Source organism: Pseudorca crassidens, chromosome 19, assembly GCF_039906515.1.
Source record: "Pseudorca crassidens isolate mPseCra1 chromosome 19, mPseCra1.hap1, whole genome shotgun sequence".
NCBI classification, from domain to species: domain Eukaryota; kingdom Metazoa; phylum Chordata; class Mammalia; order Artiodactyla; family Delphinidae; genus Pseudorca; species Pseudorca crassidens.
In genome coordinates, this window is record NC_090314.1 from 63309239 (window position 1) to 63323775 (window position 14537).

Sequence of the window (14537 nt, forward strand, 5' to 3'; positions counted from 1 at the left end):
GGCAATTAAACCTGATTTTATATTGGGCAAAGGAACTGGAAAGACATGTCTCCAAAGAAGATACACAAATGGCCACGAGCATATGAAAAGATGCTCAACATCACAGTCATCAGGCAATTTCGTATTAAAACAGCGACATACCACTGCACACCCACTAGGATGGCTATAATCAAGAATACAGATAATAACAAGTGTTGCTGAAGATGTGGAGAAATGAGAACCCTCGTACGCTGCTGGTGGGAATGTAAAGTGAGGTAGCCACTTTGGAAGACAGTCTGACAGCTCCTCAAAAGATTAAACTTAGAGATGAACCACATGAACCCATATGAATTCCATACGATCCAGGAATTCTGCTCCAAGGTGAGAAATGAAAACATACATCCATACTAAAGAAACCTATACACAAATATTCATAGCAGCATTATTCATAATTGCCAAAAAGAGGAAACAACCCAGATGTCCATCAACTGATGAATAAACAAGATGTGGCCTATTCATACAATGAAACATTATTCAGCCATAAAAAGGGATGAAGTACTAATACACGTTTCAACATGGATGAACCTTGAAATCAAAGTGAAAGAAGGCAGTCAGAAAAGACCATGTACTGTGTTATCCCATTTGTGTTCAATTTTCAGAAGAGTCAAATCCATAGAAACAGAAAGTAGACTAGGGATTGCCTAGGGTGAAAGGGGTTTGGGAGGGTATGGGGTTTCTTGTGGGGTGATGGAAACTTTCTAAAATTGTTCGTGATGATGGTTGCACGATTCTGTGAATATATTTTAAAAAACACTGAATTGTACACTTACAACGAGTGAACTGTTGGTATGTGAATTATACCTCAATAAAGCTGTTACTTAAAAAAAAAGTCAAAGTCAAAGAAAGGACCACAGTCTATGATCCAATCCCAGTACCTCTCTCGGCTCAACTCTAGGGCCCCCATCACCACCATACGCCAGCCCACCGGCCTCCTTGCTAGGCCTAAAACGTGTCAGCAAAGCTCTCATCTTGGGGTCTAGAAGCCCCCCACCAACATTTATGTAGCTTGTTTTTCAAAGGCTTCAAGTTCTGCTTAAATGTTACCTTTGTACTGAGGCTTCCCTGACCACCCTATTTTAATTTGCAGCCCTCCCAGCCGCCCTTCCTTGCTTTAATGATTTTTTTTAACCACAGGAGATAACATCTTCAGGTATACTATATAATTTACTTATTCATTAGGGTTGTTTGCAATGTCTGTCTCCCCCAGGGGGATGTAACTCCACGTTGACTCATGCATCCCAACCATTCAGCACACTGTTTGGAGCACATGGGGACTCAATAAATACTAATCAAATGAAAACAAACAAACAAACAAAAACCCCCAAAAGACACAGTGCACCAAACTTGGTTTGAAGTTTGCTGAACAATTTTCAAAAAAAAAGACAATTTTCAACATTTAATAGGGCCAAATTCTTTGTAACACATATAAAATGAAGTGTCGAATCTAATGTTTTCTGTCACTTAGAAAATGAGATAGACGATGTGTTATTTTCCTTGCTCTTTTACATGCGACAGGCAAGAGAGGTCCTTGCGTAATGAGAAAGCTATTCAGCTGGGTGGCGTGGAAATGGTGCCTTCCATTCAAAGTGGTGCAAGATTACGCTTGTCTTTCTACCCCAGTTTAATTTTGAAAACTCGTTTTTCTGAAGCACCTGTCAGTTCCTGTGACAACCATTCTGTCACCGGCTACTTTGTATCACTTCTTGCTCTGCTTTGCTGATACGCTGAGATTTTTCTTCTTTTCAACTTGCACACAATGTCCTCTTGCAGGCTACCTTTTGGTAGGTGCTAAGATTAGATAAAACATGAGGAAATAAACCATGAAAAGGCTCCCTTCAGTTTTTCGTGTTAGATTTTTGGGGTAAAAACACCATTCAAATACATTTATTCAGACACAGTTAAACTTTAAGGTTTGAGGAGCAGAGCTGTTCAGCGAGAAGCAGCCAGTTTCACTGGATGAGAACAAAAGGCATATTCCTGCCCACGAATCTGCTATGTAACCATTTCTGGTTCTTACACGGAAGGCTGGAGTTCTAGATTATGGCATGATATTTAGTACCTAAGTATCTCTTTGTAAATGCCAAAGACTGCAACCTTGATAATACCAAGTCATCAGCTTCTAAATTCAGTGATCAGAGTTCTAAGATGACCGACCCTGTCGGCCATCAGTCTCGTGCTCAAATATGTCAAAGGATTTCTAAAGGAAGCACAGCCGAGCCCGCGTTGTTTTCTTCCGTTTCTACCTCAAGACGTGGATTTCAAGGCTCTCTCTCCTTCAGTGCTTTTCACACTAGACCTCCACCCGAGGGCCCCTTGATCTGTCCTCGGCAGGCTCCGCCCCTACACACTCTGATTCCCGTGGCTGTTCTGGGTTCGCCCTCGCTCCCCACACTATCTGAAAACCCCTCTGTATTTTTCCTCATCCAACAACCCATCTTCAAGGTTGACTCAAGCCTCCTCTCCTCTCTGTGGTGTTCTCTGATCCGCCAACTGGCATCAGCATCTCCCTTCTCTCTGTGCTCGAGGACCTAACATCTTCATTTTCCTGGCACACTGTGTGTTTCTCTAGAGTGTGGGCGTGTTTCAAATGTGTGCGCTTTGTTTGTTCATCTAGATCGTGAGCTCCCAAATAAAAGACACTACAGCTTATAATTCTTTTGTATCTTAATTATTAACTAATTGCCACAGAACGCAGAATAAACATGAATTAAATTCTTAAGGATGAATGGAGGGTAGGCAAAAGCAGAAGAGAAAGAAAACAAGAGAAGGTAAACCAAGGAGGCAAGACCTGGTTTCTTCAGTACTTTTAAGACAGATCTTCAGATGAAATTGATTTTTGGTTCTTACTCTACTTCAGCACAGATTGAATATTCAAAATAAATAAAAATTATTAAAATATTTTTAATGTAATGAAGAGCTTTGTGTACTCAACATTCGTAAAAAGTAGGATGTCTTCCTTCAAAACATTGAATTATCTTCTATAATCAAAATAGAAAACAATTTAAAGCCCATGAAAGACCTTCTATACCTAAACATTAAGAAAAATTCAAAGTAAATAATAGCTGCTGTAAGAAAATGTTATTTTATACTGACCGAAAATGCAAGACCCCACTCCATTCTCCTTCCACAATTTAACCAAAAAAATGTAAAAACAAGTCTTGTAAAATACTTGAAGTCTGCGTAGAAACGCAGCGTTCTCAGTTGCCGTAGATACAAAAGATTCTGCTTGATCACACAGCATTCCATATTCCATTTAACTTCAAGGGTAAGGAAAGAAAACAACAAACCCAATCCTTCAATGTGTAACTCTGGCTTCCAAAAAAATCCAAGAGTGGCACTTGAAGATCAAATTAGGAGCAGAAAAGGGCTTGGGGTGTATTTCTGTGAATGTCTAGTGCTTGCAGGTAATAGAGAGAGGTAAACAAGGGCGTTGGCTTTTCCTTAGACGGCGCCTCCAGCATTACTTGAGCTGCATGTGAGAAAACACCTAAGCCTCCAGAGCTTAAGCAACACAGGCCCTTTATGTTTTCCTCGGGTAACAAAACATTCAGAAATAGGCTGCGACATCGGCAGTTCACAGATGTCAGGGTGAAGGGCTCTGTGATTCAACTTCCAGAATGGTTGCAGGATGGCTTCTGCAGCTCTGAACACCTGGGAGAGGAAGAGCAAAGGGTGACGGGACAAGGGCACAGGGTCCACATTCGCTGAGTGGAAACCCTTTTAAGGGGCTTTCCTGCAAGTTCCTGTCAAAAGCAAATTAATTATGCTGTCTGCATCGCATTCACTAGAGCTACATTAAAAGCCAAACTCCACCTGCAAGGTAAGAGACTGCAGTTTTAAAACTGTGTCTAATGTTGCCCTAAATAAAATCAGGGCTGTGCTGTATTACTCAGAAAGCGGGAGTGGGCACTGGGCCAAGATCTGGCGCACTCTGTCAAATGTGGTCACAATGCGTTACTGTTCTTTCTGTAGTAAAGTACTCTTGTGTTATGTTCTGAGTTATTTGACAGTATAATTCGTATGAGACAATTATACAATTCTATAGAGATACACAATTCAAAGTGTATTCTGCTGTATTTAATACATATTTAGCTAAACTATAAGAAACTGTCCTTCAAATATTTTCATATATATAGAGAGAGAGATAGATAGACAGACATAAATGGCAGAAAGACAGATAAATAATTATTTCTGTGCTTGGCTAAAGACTCAGTAGAAACTAATATCCTTAACAGAGAAAATTAATTAACACATGCGTGGTGCCTATCCTTTTCTTATTGATTAGTAGGAGTTCTTTATCAATTCTGGATATGAATTTTCTTGTTCAATATCTGAACTGCAAATATCTTTTCCCACTCTGAGTTCGCTCTTATATTATCTACTGGTCTCTTTTGATTAACAGAAGTTTTTAATTTTAATGAATTTAAATTTAACAACATTTTGTTTTTTATCACTTTTTGTTTCCTATTCAGAAAATGTTCACCGAGCTCCTACATTTTCTTCTGAAAATTTTATTGTTTTACCTATCACTTGTGTATCTACAATCCTGGAATTAATTTTGTGATGGGATATAATAAGGGGCAGGATTCTTTTTCCATGTGGCTATCCAGCTGACACGGCGGCATTTACTGAAATGATCCTTCTTTCCCTGCTGTACTGCAATACTTCCTTTCACATGAATCAGATTGATCATATATGTGTGAGTCCACTTTTTGGTCTCTTTCCTGTAAAACACTGGTCATCCTTGTGCCAAAACCACACTGTATTAATTACTATAGCTTAATATTAGTCTCAATATCTGGTGGTATAAGGTTGCCATAGGTGTTCTGAGCCCTCTCTATTTTCATATCCATTTTAGAATCAGCTCGCCAGTTTCCCTCACTCCTCCCCCCAAAAAGCACTGCTACGTTTTGATTTTTAGAATTGTGTTGATTCTATAGATTACTTTGGGGAGAACTGACATTTTTATAACACTGAGTCTTTGAATCCATACACGTGATACATCCCTCAACTTGTTCAGGTCTTCTTTGGTTCCTCTCAGTAATGTTTCCTAGTCTTCAAAACAGGGGCCTTGCATTTCTTTTGTTCCATTTATTCTTAGGTAAGAGAAGCTTTCTGGTACCACGATATCTTTTTCAAAGTTTATTTTCTATCTGTTGGTTGCTAATATATAGAAATAAAATTGCATTGTATATCTGACCTTATATTTAGAAGCCTTGCTAAATTCACTACCAATTACATTTTAACAGGAAACATTTGAGAAATTCATTGTTACACAAAGATGCCACAATTGCAGATCAGCGCATAACCTACTGGGCTACCTTAGACGTGCCTCCTCTGAGTTCGCCGAACGACCTATTAATTCCACTAGTTACGCCGCCAATTACGACCACACAGCTACGCATCAGTCTATCGCACAGACCACAAACGTGGCTTAATAGTCTCTGAATTCCAAGAATCTACAACAATGGCTGATACAGAGCAAGTATTCATAAATTTTTTATAAATGAATGAAAGAAGAAATCAAGTCTGTTAAATCCTTGGCCAATAAGTCAATAAAACAGTTTGAAATATTAAAAAATAATAATGCTGCTGTTTTCACAATTAATAATCCTTCACATCAGCCAATTATAAAAAGAATGACGTATTTCCTGGTCCGATGTTCTCAGTAGATTTTTTTTGGCTTATTTTTCTTCTGCAAAAGAGATTTGATGAATATTATTAGGAAAAGTTTCACTTACTACTCTACTAGGCATTTAAGGATGAGAGTTAAAGATTCTTTTAATTATTTGTTTGATTTTTTGTTTAATTTTGTTTTTCAAAGCCAAGTATTTATACATAGTCCTTGGATGTTGTCATTTGGAATTGATTAATTAGCACAATAGGCTCTATTGAAATATTTAAATATAGTTCTAGAATTTTACCTCTGCTACCTAATCTCATTTAAAGACAAAATTTCAAATGTTAAAATGGTAGACAGCTTTCTCCATTATCATCAAAAAGTAACTAAGAGCGGGGACTTCCCTGGCGGTCCAGCGGTAAAGAATCCGCCTTCCAATGCAGGGGACGTGGGTTCAATCCCTGGTCGGGGAACTAAGATCCCACGTGCCGTGGGGCAACTAAGCCCACGCACCACAACTACTGAGCCCGCCCGCCTCAACTAGAGAGCCCGCATGCCGCAAACTACAGAGCCCAAGTGCTCTGGATCCCACACACCACAACTAGAGAAGCCCGGGCACCACAAAGTAAGAGCCCGCATGCCGCAACTAAGACACGACACAGCCAAAAATAATTATTTTAAAAAACTGAGAGAAAATGCTTCTATTTATATTGGATCTTTACCTTAAAACTGGTCTAAAAAAGACTCATTTAACATTACATGAGCCTGGACTTCCCTGGTGGCGCAGTGGTTAAGAATCCGCCTGCCAGTGCAGGGGACACGGGTTCGATCCCTGGCCCGGGAAGATCCCACATGCTGTGGAGCAACTAAGCCCGTGCACCACAACTACTGAGCCTGCGTTCTAGAGCCCGTGTGCCACAGCTACTGAAGCCCACGCGCCTAGAGCCCGTGCTCCACAACAAGAGAAGCCACGACAATGAGAAGCCCGACCACCACAGCGAAGAGTAGCCCCCGCTCACAGCAACTGGAGAAAGGCCGCGTGCGGCAACGAAGACCCAACACAGCCAAAACTAAAATATAAAACAAATAAATAAATTTAAAAAAAAATTACATGAGCCAGCATGACCCTTAAAGGACAAGAGGACGAATGTACAAGTCACAATGAGTGGTCTGTACGATGCGTCTTTCTCTCTAAGTCTGTTTGTTATCCATCTACATTTATAGAGGCACAAATATATTCAGAAGGCATTCTTCCTTCCTTGTACCTTGAGAATTTTTTCATTAATTCAACAGCAATAATGAGATGATGAGTTAAACTTATAATCCCTAAGAATGTTAAGAAACTGCTAATCAGTTTCAAATGTACTGGCAACCAGAAGCAACCTCACTAGTCAACAGCAGTGTTTCTGAATTTTGTTTTCAAGGCAAACCACTGGGTTTTCCAAGTATAAAGCTAATATCATGTAGCTGACGGCTGCAAAGAAAAAGGAACAGAATTTAAAGCCAGATATTAGCAGCAAATACCAGTTAATGAGGATGAATTTTCAAGGGGAGAAAAATTAACTAGAAAAGTCAAGTGGTTAGTGGAAGCCCCAGGAGGAAGTAGTTATCTGACATTCATTCAGTCGGTTTTCAAGATGAAAAAGTTTCACTTTATAATTGCTGCCAATACTTCAAAAAACATAGCTGTCTTTTTCAGTCATTTATTTGTTTCACAGAGAATAGGTAAATATAGAACACTATTTCTTTAAAAAATACAACTATATACATATATACAGAAATAATTCTAACAGAGTAATATACTTTCGCAATTAAAATATGTATATTTTACACAACTAATTGCTGACAGCTAACACATATAATGGATTTCACCATTGGAGTAAAAATTAGGTTATTTAAGCAATCCTAAATGAGATAAAAAGTTCTTCAAAGTGAAAGAAACAGTGTGAAGCAATTTTTTTTAAAAGTTTAAGTCTGTTTCATTTTCTCTCATGGGCCTCATTTTTCAAACAGCAATTCACTTTCAAAAACAAACTCAAAGCTTTTATTTTTTAATTCAAATTCCTGTTGTCTTCTATCTGCAGCTGTTTCCAAATGGAAAAAGATGCCCTAAGCTCTGCTGGCTTTTACACAAAAGATTTCAGTGAGAAGAGAAAAGAGCAGTTCAAAACAACAATAAAAAAGGAAAATATGGACTATGGAAAAATCTGAAAACATTATGATTCTCCAAATACTAAATCTGCTGAGTGATTTTCTTTTAGAATTTGAGCTATATCAGATCCGCGGAGCACAGGCTCCGGACACACGGGCTCAGCGGCCATGGCTCACGGGCCCAGCCGCTCCACAGCAAGTGGGATCTTCCCGGACAGGGGCACGAACCCGTGTCCCCTGCATCGGCAGGGGGACTCTCAACCACTGCGCCACCAGGGAAGCCCAGATCCACACTTTTTAATCAACTGACAATCTGGAATAGAAGATATCTAATTTATCATGTTTTGACATATACATTTTATTGAATGTCTGTTCAAATTTGCCATGTGAGAATTACTCAATTTGCAAATGAGCCTGGCTATAAGAATTCCATTATAAATGGGGTTCCTTATTATTATACTCACACCAAAGGTACTTTATTTCAGAAACTCAACTTCACTTGGCAAAACTATTTATGACTGAAACCACAGAAGAACTTTTCTCCAACAGAAAGCAATCAAAACATTTTCTCTTGTCAGTTGCCATCACTATCAGTTTTCACTGAGTCTGAATCTAGCACCACTGGACAGATCAGTGAGGACTGCTGACAGACAGGACACAGGTGTGGGGTATGTTGGGGGTGAAGGGGACCCTACAGGCGTGCACCAAAGAGGGTCCTCCATTGGATCATCTAACCAGTCCACAGTGATGTGACATCTCCATGGTAGGAACACATGGACTCTTTTAAGGTCAAGAAATGGGAGAGTCAAATGGGTGGGCGGAGCTGGTGAAGGAAGACAGACAGACTATGACCCTGCACAGAGCAGAGCAGTCAGACGTGAGGGTGGACCGACTGGAAGGGTGGTTGCAGAATCAACTGCACAGATGCTGTCTCTCATCCCTGGCTTGCCTCATGTTACGGCAGTCTCACTTTGCGGCTGGCTAGGGTTCTTCATTTCATGGTTCCCAAGATCACATTCTCTCCAGGGCTTTCCGTTCTGCCACACAACTCTGAGACTTCAGTTTTTATCTTTTAAAAAAAGATTATCAGTTTTTACATTCTTTCTAACTTTTTCGACGTATAGTTTCTAATTTTTTACCATTAATAAATAACATCACAACAAACATCCTTGAACACGTATCTTGCAAACCTTGGAGTCCTGAAAAATAAAGTCCTAGAAGTAGAACAGGTAAATCATAAGCACAATGTTAAACCAATCCTCCAGAAAGGTTACATATCTTTACTCTTCCTCCTGAAATGTGTGTCACTGCCCGTGTCCACAGGCCTTCATGGATTTCTACCTATGTGTTAGTTGGAAAATAGCTCAGTGCTATTCTAACTTACTTTTAACAAATTTACTAGTGAAAATAAACATTTCTTATTGCCAATTTTTACCCAAAAAATGTATTGAGATTTTTTACAGTAATTACATTGAATTTATACATCAATTTGTGGAGAACTTTCATCTTGACAATACTGAGCTTTACAACCTATTAACACAGAATAGCTCTCTTTACATCGTTTAAAATTTCTCTCGGCAATCTTTTATAGTTTTCAATGCATAAGTCTTCACATTGTTTCATCAGTTTATTTGTAAATATTTTATTCTTTTGGATGCTTTTGTAAATTAAATTGTTTTCTTAATTTCATTTTCAGGTATTTCATTACTAGTATATTGAAGCATGACTGAATTTTGTATGTTGATCTCGTACCCTGCAAACTTGTTTAAATCATTTATTAGTTCTAGTACTTCTTTTATGGATTTTGACCATACAGAATCATGTCATCTAAAGACATTGGTAGTTCTTCCTTTCCAATCTGTATGTCTTTTGGGGTTTTGTTTGTTTGTTTGGGGTTTTGGGGGGGTTTTGTTGGCCCTGTTAGAGGCTGGCTAGAGTCTCCAATACAATGTTAAACAGAAGTCACAAAAGCAGACGTCCTTTCCCTCTTCTTAGGAGGAAGAGCATTAAGTCTTTCAACATTAAGCATATTTGCTCAGGGTTCTCATAGATGTACCTTATTAGGGTGAGTACATTTGCTTCTAGTCCTAACTTGCCAAGAATTTTTTAAAAATCATAAATGATGCTGAACTTTTTCCAACGCTTTTTCTGCCTCTGTTGGGACGATCGTGTGGCTTTGTCTTTTATTCTATTAATATGCTATACGATATTGATTTTTGAATGTTAAAAGAACCTTGGATTCCTGGGATAAATCCTACTTGGTCCTGGTGAATAATCTTTATAAGTTTCCAGATTCAGTTTACTAAAATACCATTAAGGGTTTTCGTGTCTACAGTGATGACAGATACTCCTCTAGCTCTGCAGCATCTCTGGCTGTGATATTAGAGTCCTACTGGCCTTAGAGAATGAACTGATTAAGTGTACCTTCCTCCTCAATTTTCTAATTAAATATCATCATCTATTATAAGACAATTTGGACTTTCTATTTCTTCTTGGTTTTCTCTATTTTAATGTTTTCTTTTCTTTCTGCGTGTATATAAAATTATCTATTATTTCCTTTCTTCTGCTTCCTTGAGCAGAAGCTTGCTTTTCTTTTTCTGGTTTCTGAAGACGAAGTTTAGGTTACTGATTTGAGAACTTTCCTTTTGGAGTTAGATGTTTAAAGCTACAAACTTTTCTCTAGGTACTGCACTAGCTGCATTCCATAAATTTTAATATACCATATTTTTATTTTAATTCAGTTCAAAATATTTTATTTTCCTTGTAGTATCTTCTTTGATCCATGAGTTATTCATGTGTGTTATTTAGTTTCCAAATATATGGGGATTTCCCAGATTTCTTATTATTTCTAATTTATTACCATGGGGGTCAAAGAACACATTTTGTATGATTTTAGTCGTTTTAAAAGTTGTTGAGAATTGTTTAGTGGCCAAACATATGGTCTACCCTGGGGAATGTTCCATGAGTGCCTGGGGTTATTGGGTGGTGATTTAAATCACCACCCAAGTCTAGACTCACTCCTGAGTGGCACAATACAAACAGACCCAACCCTGCAGAGCAAAGGCTTGGAAACTTAACTGAAACTGGAACCCACCCATAGAAAATGAGACAGGCCTTCTGCTCTGAAACAGACTGGGTTGATAATCCACTAGAACAAACAACTTGACATTGTCTAGGGAATGCTAGCATCATTCAGGGAGTGCACAACATTCAGTTACGTACTCTTTTGCTTTTAGCACCTTTCATTCAGCAGGACGTTGAGACACGTCCTTTGTTGAGGGTATCAGTCGTTCGTTCCTATTTATTCCTGAGTAGTATTCCATGGTCTGTACTGCATTTTGATTATCCTTTCAACTTCTGAGGAACTGCGGGTTGCTCAGGTTTTAGGCTTTTGTGAATAAAGCTGCTGGCAACTGTTGTGTACAAGGCTTTGTCTGGATCTGGCTTCGTTTCTCTTGGTTAAACACACAGGAATGGAATGGCTGGCATATGGCGGTGGATGTTTTAGCGGTAAAGAACTCGGCAGTTTTCCCACCAGCAGTGGAGAAGAGCCCGTGGCCCTGCACCGACACTGGGCACTGCCAACGAGTCTGCACAGTTCGAGCCATTCCAGTGAGCACGCAGCGGCACTTCATTTTGGTTTCAATCTGCATTTCCCTGACGAATGATGATATCGAACATCTTTTTATGTGCTTATTAGTCTTCTGTGAGGTGTCCAAATATTTCGCCTATTTTTAGCTGGGTTGTTTGTCTTCTTATTATTGAGTTGTAGGATTGCTTTTATATTTTAGATACAAGTTCTTGGAAATATTTGTGAATCTCTTCTCCCATTCTCTGGCTTGCCTTACTTCCCTTTGTTGTTTTTTAATGGTGTCTTTCAAAGAACAAAAGGTTTTAATTTTGGTGAAGTCCAATGTAGCAATTTTAATTGAAATTTAATTTCTGGTTTTACTAAGCACTGTGGTAAAAAGTACGTGCTCTCTGTCATGTCAAGTTTCAGATATATATTGAGTGTTTCTTTATGGTCTACTGAGTTTTGTAACTGCTCCATGGGAATAGGAATTTAATATGTCATACTTGAAGCGTAGAAAGTAGAAATATAGCTGTTTTATAAACTGCTATTTAGATCTCCTATTTGTTTAGGTTTTGCCCCCCTGAGCAGTCAAATATGGAGAAAAATTTACTAAAGCACCCCATGACTATTTATGTAAATTTTTTCATATATTGCTAACACCCTTTTCATAAGGACTCTTGGCTTTCTCATGCAAAAATATATTCCTTTGTCCAGCTTACTGACTTGCATCGATGTTTATTTATATGATAGTATTACATTCTTTCTTTTATTCTGAATACAAGTGATAAAATATATTTTCCACATATAACTTTTATGTAACTTTTAGTTGTGTCTTTATTATAAATGGCATATATACAGATTTATGTCAGCTAATCAGTACCTTTTTTTAACCTATTAAAATGTATTACTGCAATTATAGACTCTATCTTATTTTGGACATTCTGTTCTGTTTCCACTCCTGTTCCTTTGGCAATATCTTGAGTTTTGCTTTTATCTGCTCAAGATTTTGCTGGGAATGTAAAATCTTGTTCATTTTATTAGTGCTTATATTTATGCATTTAAAGAGTATTTTAACCTACATTTCCCTAATGTTAAGAATCCTTTGAATCTCACCTTTTCATGGCAGAGTGTTAGTTACTGTACTTCCCTCTCTCCCTATCCATCTGCTTCTTGAACTTTACTAACATAACCTAAGGATTTAGATTTAAGTTGTTATCACACTTGTATTTTCTATATTCTGTACCTTCTGCTTCAAGAATCGGTAAACGTTAGCATTCTATCTTATAACTAGATTTGTAGAAATTAGTTAAATTTGTCTTCATTTTGTTGCATTCCATTTTTCTCTACTCATCCTTCAGTATGATATTTTCCTCATGTGTGGGATGTCTTCCGCTTCATCTCTGAATTGATATAATTTTTCCAGAAAAGGAATAATCAGTATACATTATGTGAGCTCTTAGTAAGAAAATGTTTTTCTGTTTATTTTGCAAGTGAAAAACTCCTTGGTTGTGCATGCAGTTGGGTCACTGCCTTTCTCCTTCAGAACTCTGAAGCATTCCTCCATTATTTCTCTAATTTCTTTGCCAGTTGCATCCTACCTAGAAACTTGGTGGATTTTCATTTTATGCTTGAGGTTCAACACTTTTTCCAGAATGTATCCAGGTTTAATTACATTAATTTTACTTAATATATGTGGCCTCTTTCATGTCTTCTTATTAAAGGTACTACTTTTCTGAGTTTTCTTTTTCTGAAGTTTACAGTAAACTGTTTTCGGAAATATGCTTTTATTCTGTGACTGCTGAATACAGACGCCTTTTTCTTGTTCTACAAAATGTTTTCACAAGTCCCGTGTTGTTTGCTTGTTTTTCTCCTTACCCATGAATTCTGGGTAATCTGTTAATATTACATCACCAGCCCCAAAAGGTGCATTCATTGAGCCAGAGGTGCCTGGCATAGTCTCAGCTTTTGTCAGAAGCTGTACTGTCAGCCTGAGCACTGTCAAGAGCCCCTTTTTAGCCTTCTTCACTGTAGACTTAACACTTCTTGCCAGGGCCCCTCCTTCAGTATTTTCTGTATTCCTGTAAATGTTAAGCTGATCAAAGAGTTTCCTGTGCAGCAGCTCCACTGCACATTTGGGCCATATATACTTTCTTGGGTCTGGGCTCTGATCATAGCAGAGGGAGCTGGGAAGAGATGCACATTCGTGTAGCAGGGACTGAAAGTCCCCACCTTCCAGCCCAGAAACTCTCAGCAGGAATCTAGCTTCTGCCCAAGGCACTGAGTGGGAAAACAGACAGAAGGGGGCGCGTCTCAGACCCTGCTCGCAGGACCCAGATCTGCACAATCTGAATCGAGAAAATAACAAGAAAGCACAGTTCCGAACTCGTAAACCCCACGGGACTCTGCCATAAAACCTTCTATAGAGATGCTTCTGCCACCAGTGTGTGCTCAGGACTCCTGAGGAGGATAACCCCAGCTGAAAATGAAATCACAGCAAGTACTGCAACACTCTTTATAATCAAGAAAACTTGAAAATAAACTAAATACCCTTGAATAGGGGAGCTGATGAATAAAACAGGGTATATTCATACAATAAAATACATTCAGTGTCAAAAGGACTGCACTAAATCAACACAGACAGGGCACAGATATATAATATTCAATGTAAAAGAGCAAACAAGACTAATACACAAAATCTGTAGTTCTTACCTCTTTTTAAATGGAAGCATAAAAACTACATATATATGTAGATATTAAATATATGCACATATAATACATGCATATAATACACATGGACATTACAGATGCATATGAAAGTGTGAAATAATACACACTAAATTAATTACAGTGGTTTCTCTTAGGAGAGGAGAGAGTAATGTGATTAGACATGAATAGCAAAGCAAACTAAAACTACATCTGTAACATTTTAGTTTAAATACACAGTGTTGACAATTGTTGATTCTTCCTGATGGGTACCTAGGTGTTTGTTCCCTTGTATTCTTTTATAAATTTTTAAATTTTTCTCAAAGCTATAAAACATACCACTTGTATAAGAACTGGAGACAGCCTCTGTCCTCCTGAACTGCCACTTGAAAAGAATTTGCTGTAACTGATCAATACAGCACGGTTTAGGGCACATGAACAAACACAGAC

General features: G+C 38.3%; 1 protein-coding gene across 18 annotated transcripts in view; it reads right to left on the reverse strand.

The window, feature by feature from the left end:
- The window catches only part of CEP112 (centrosomal protein 112), a 422023-nt gene that overhangs the window by 232513 nt on the left and 174973 nt on the right, over positions 1-14537 (reverse strand). The gene's annotated exons all lie outside the window — the stretch shown is intronic.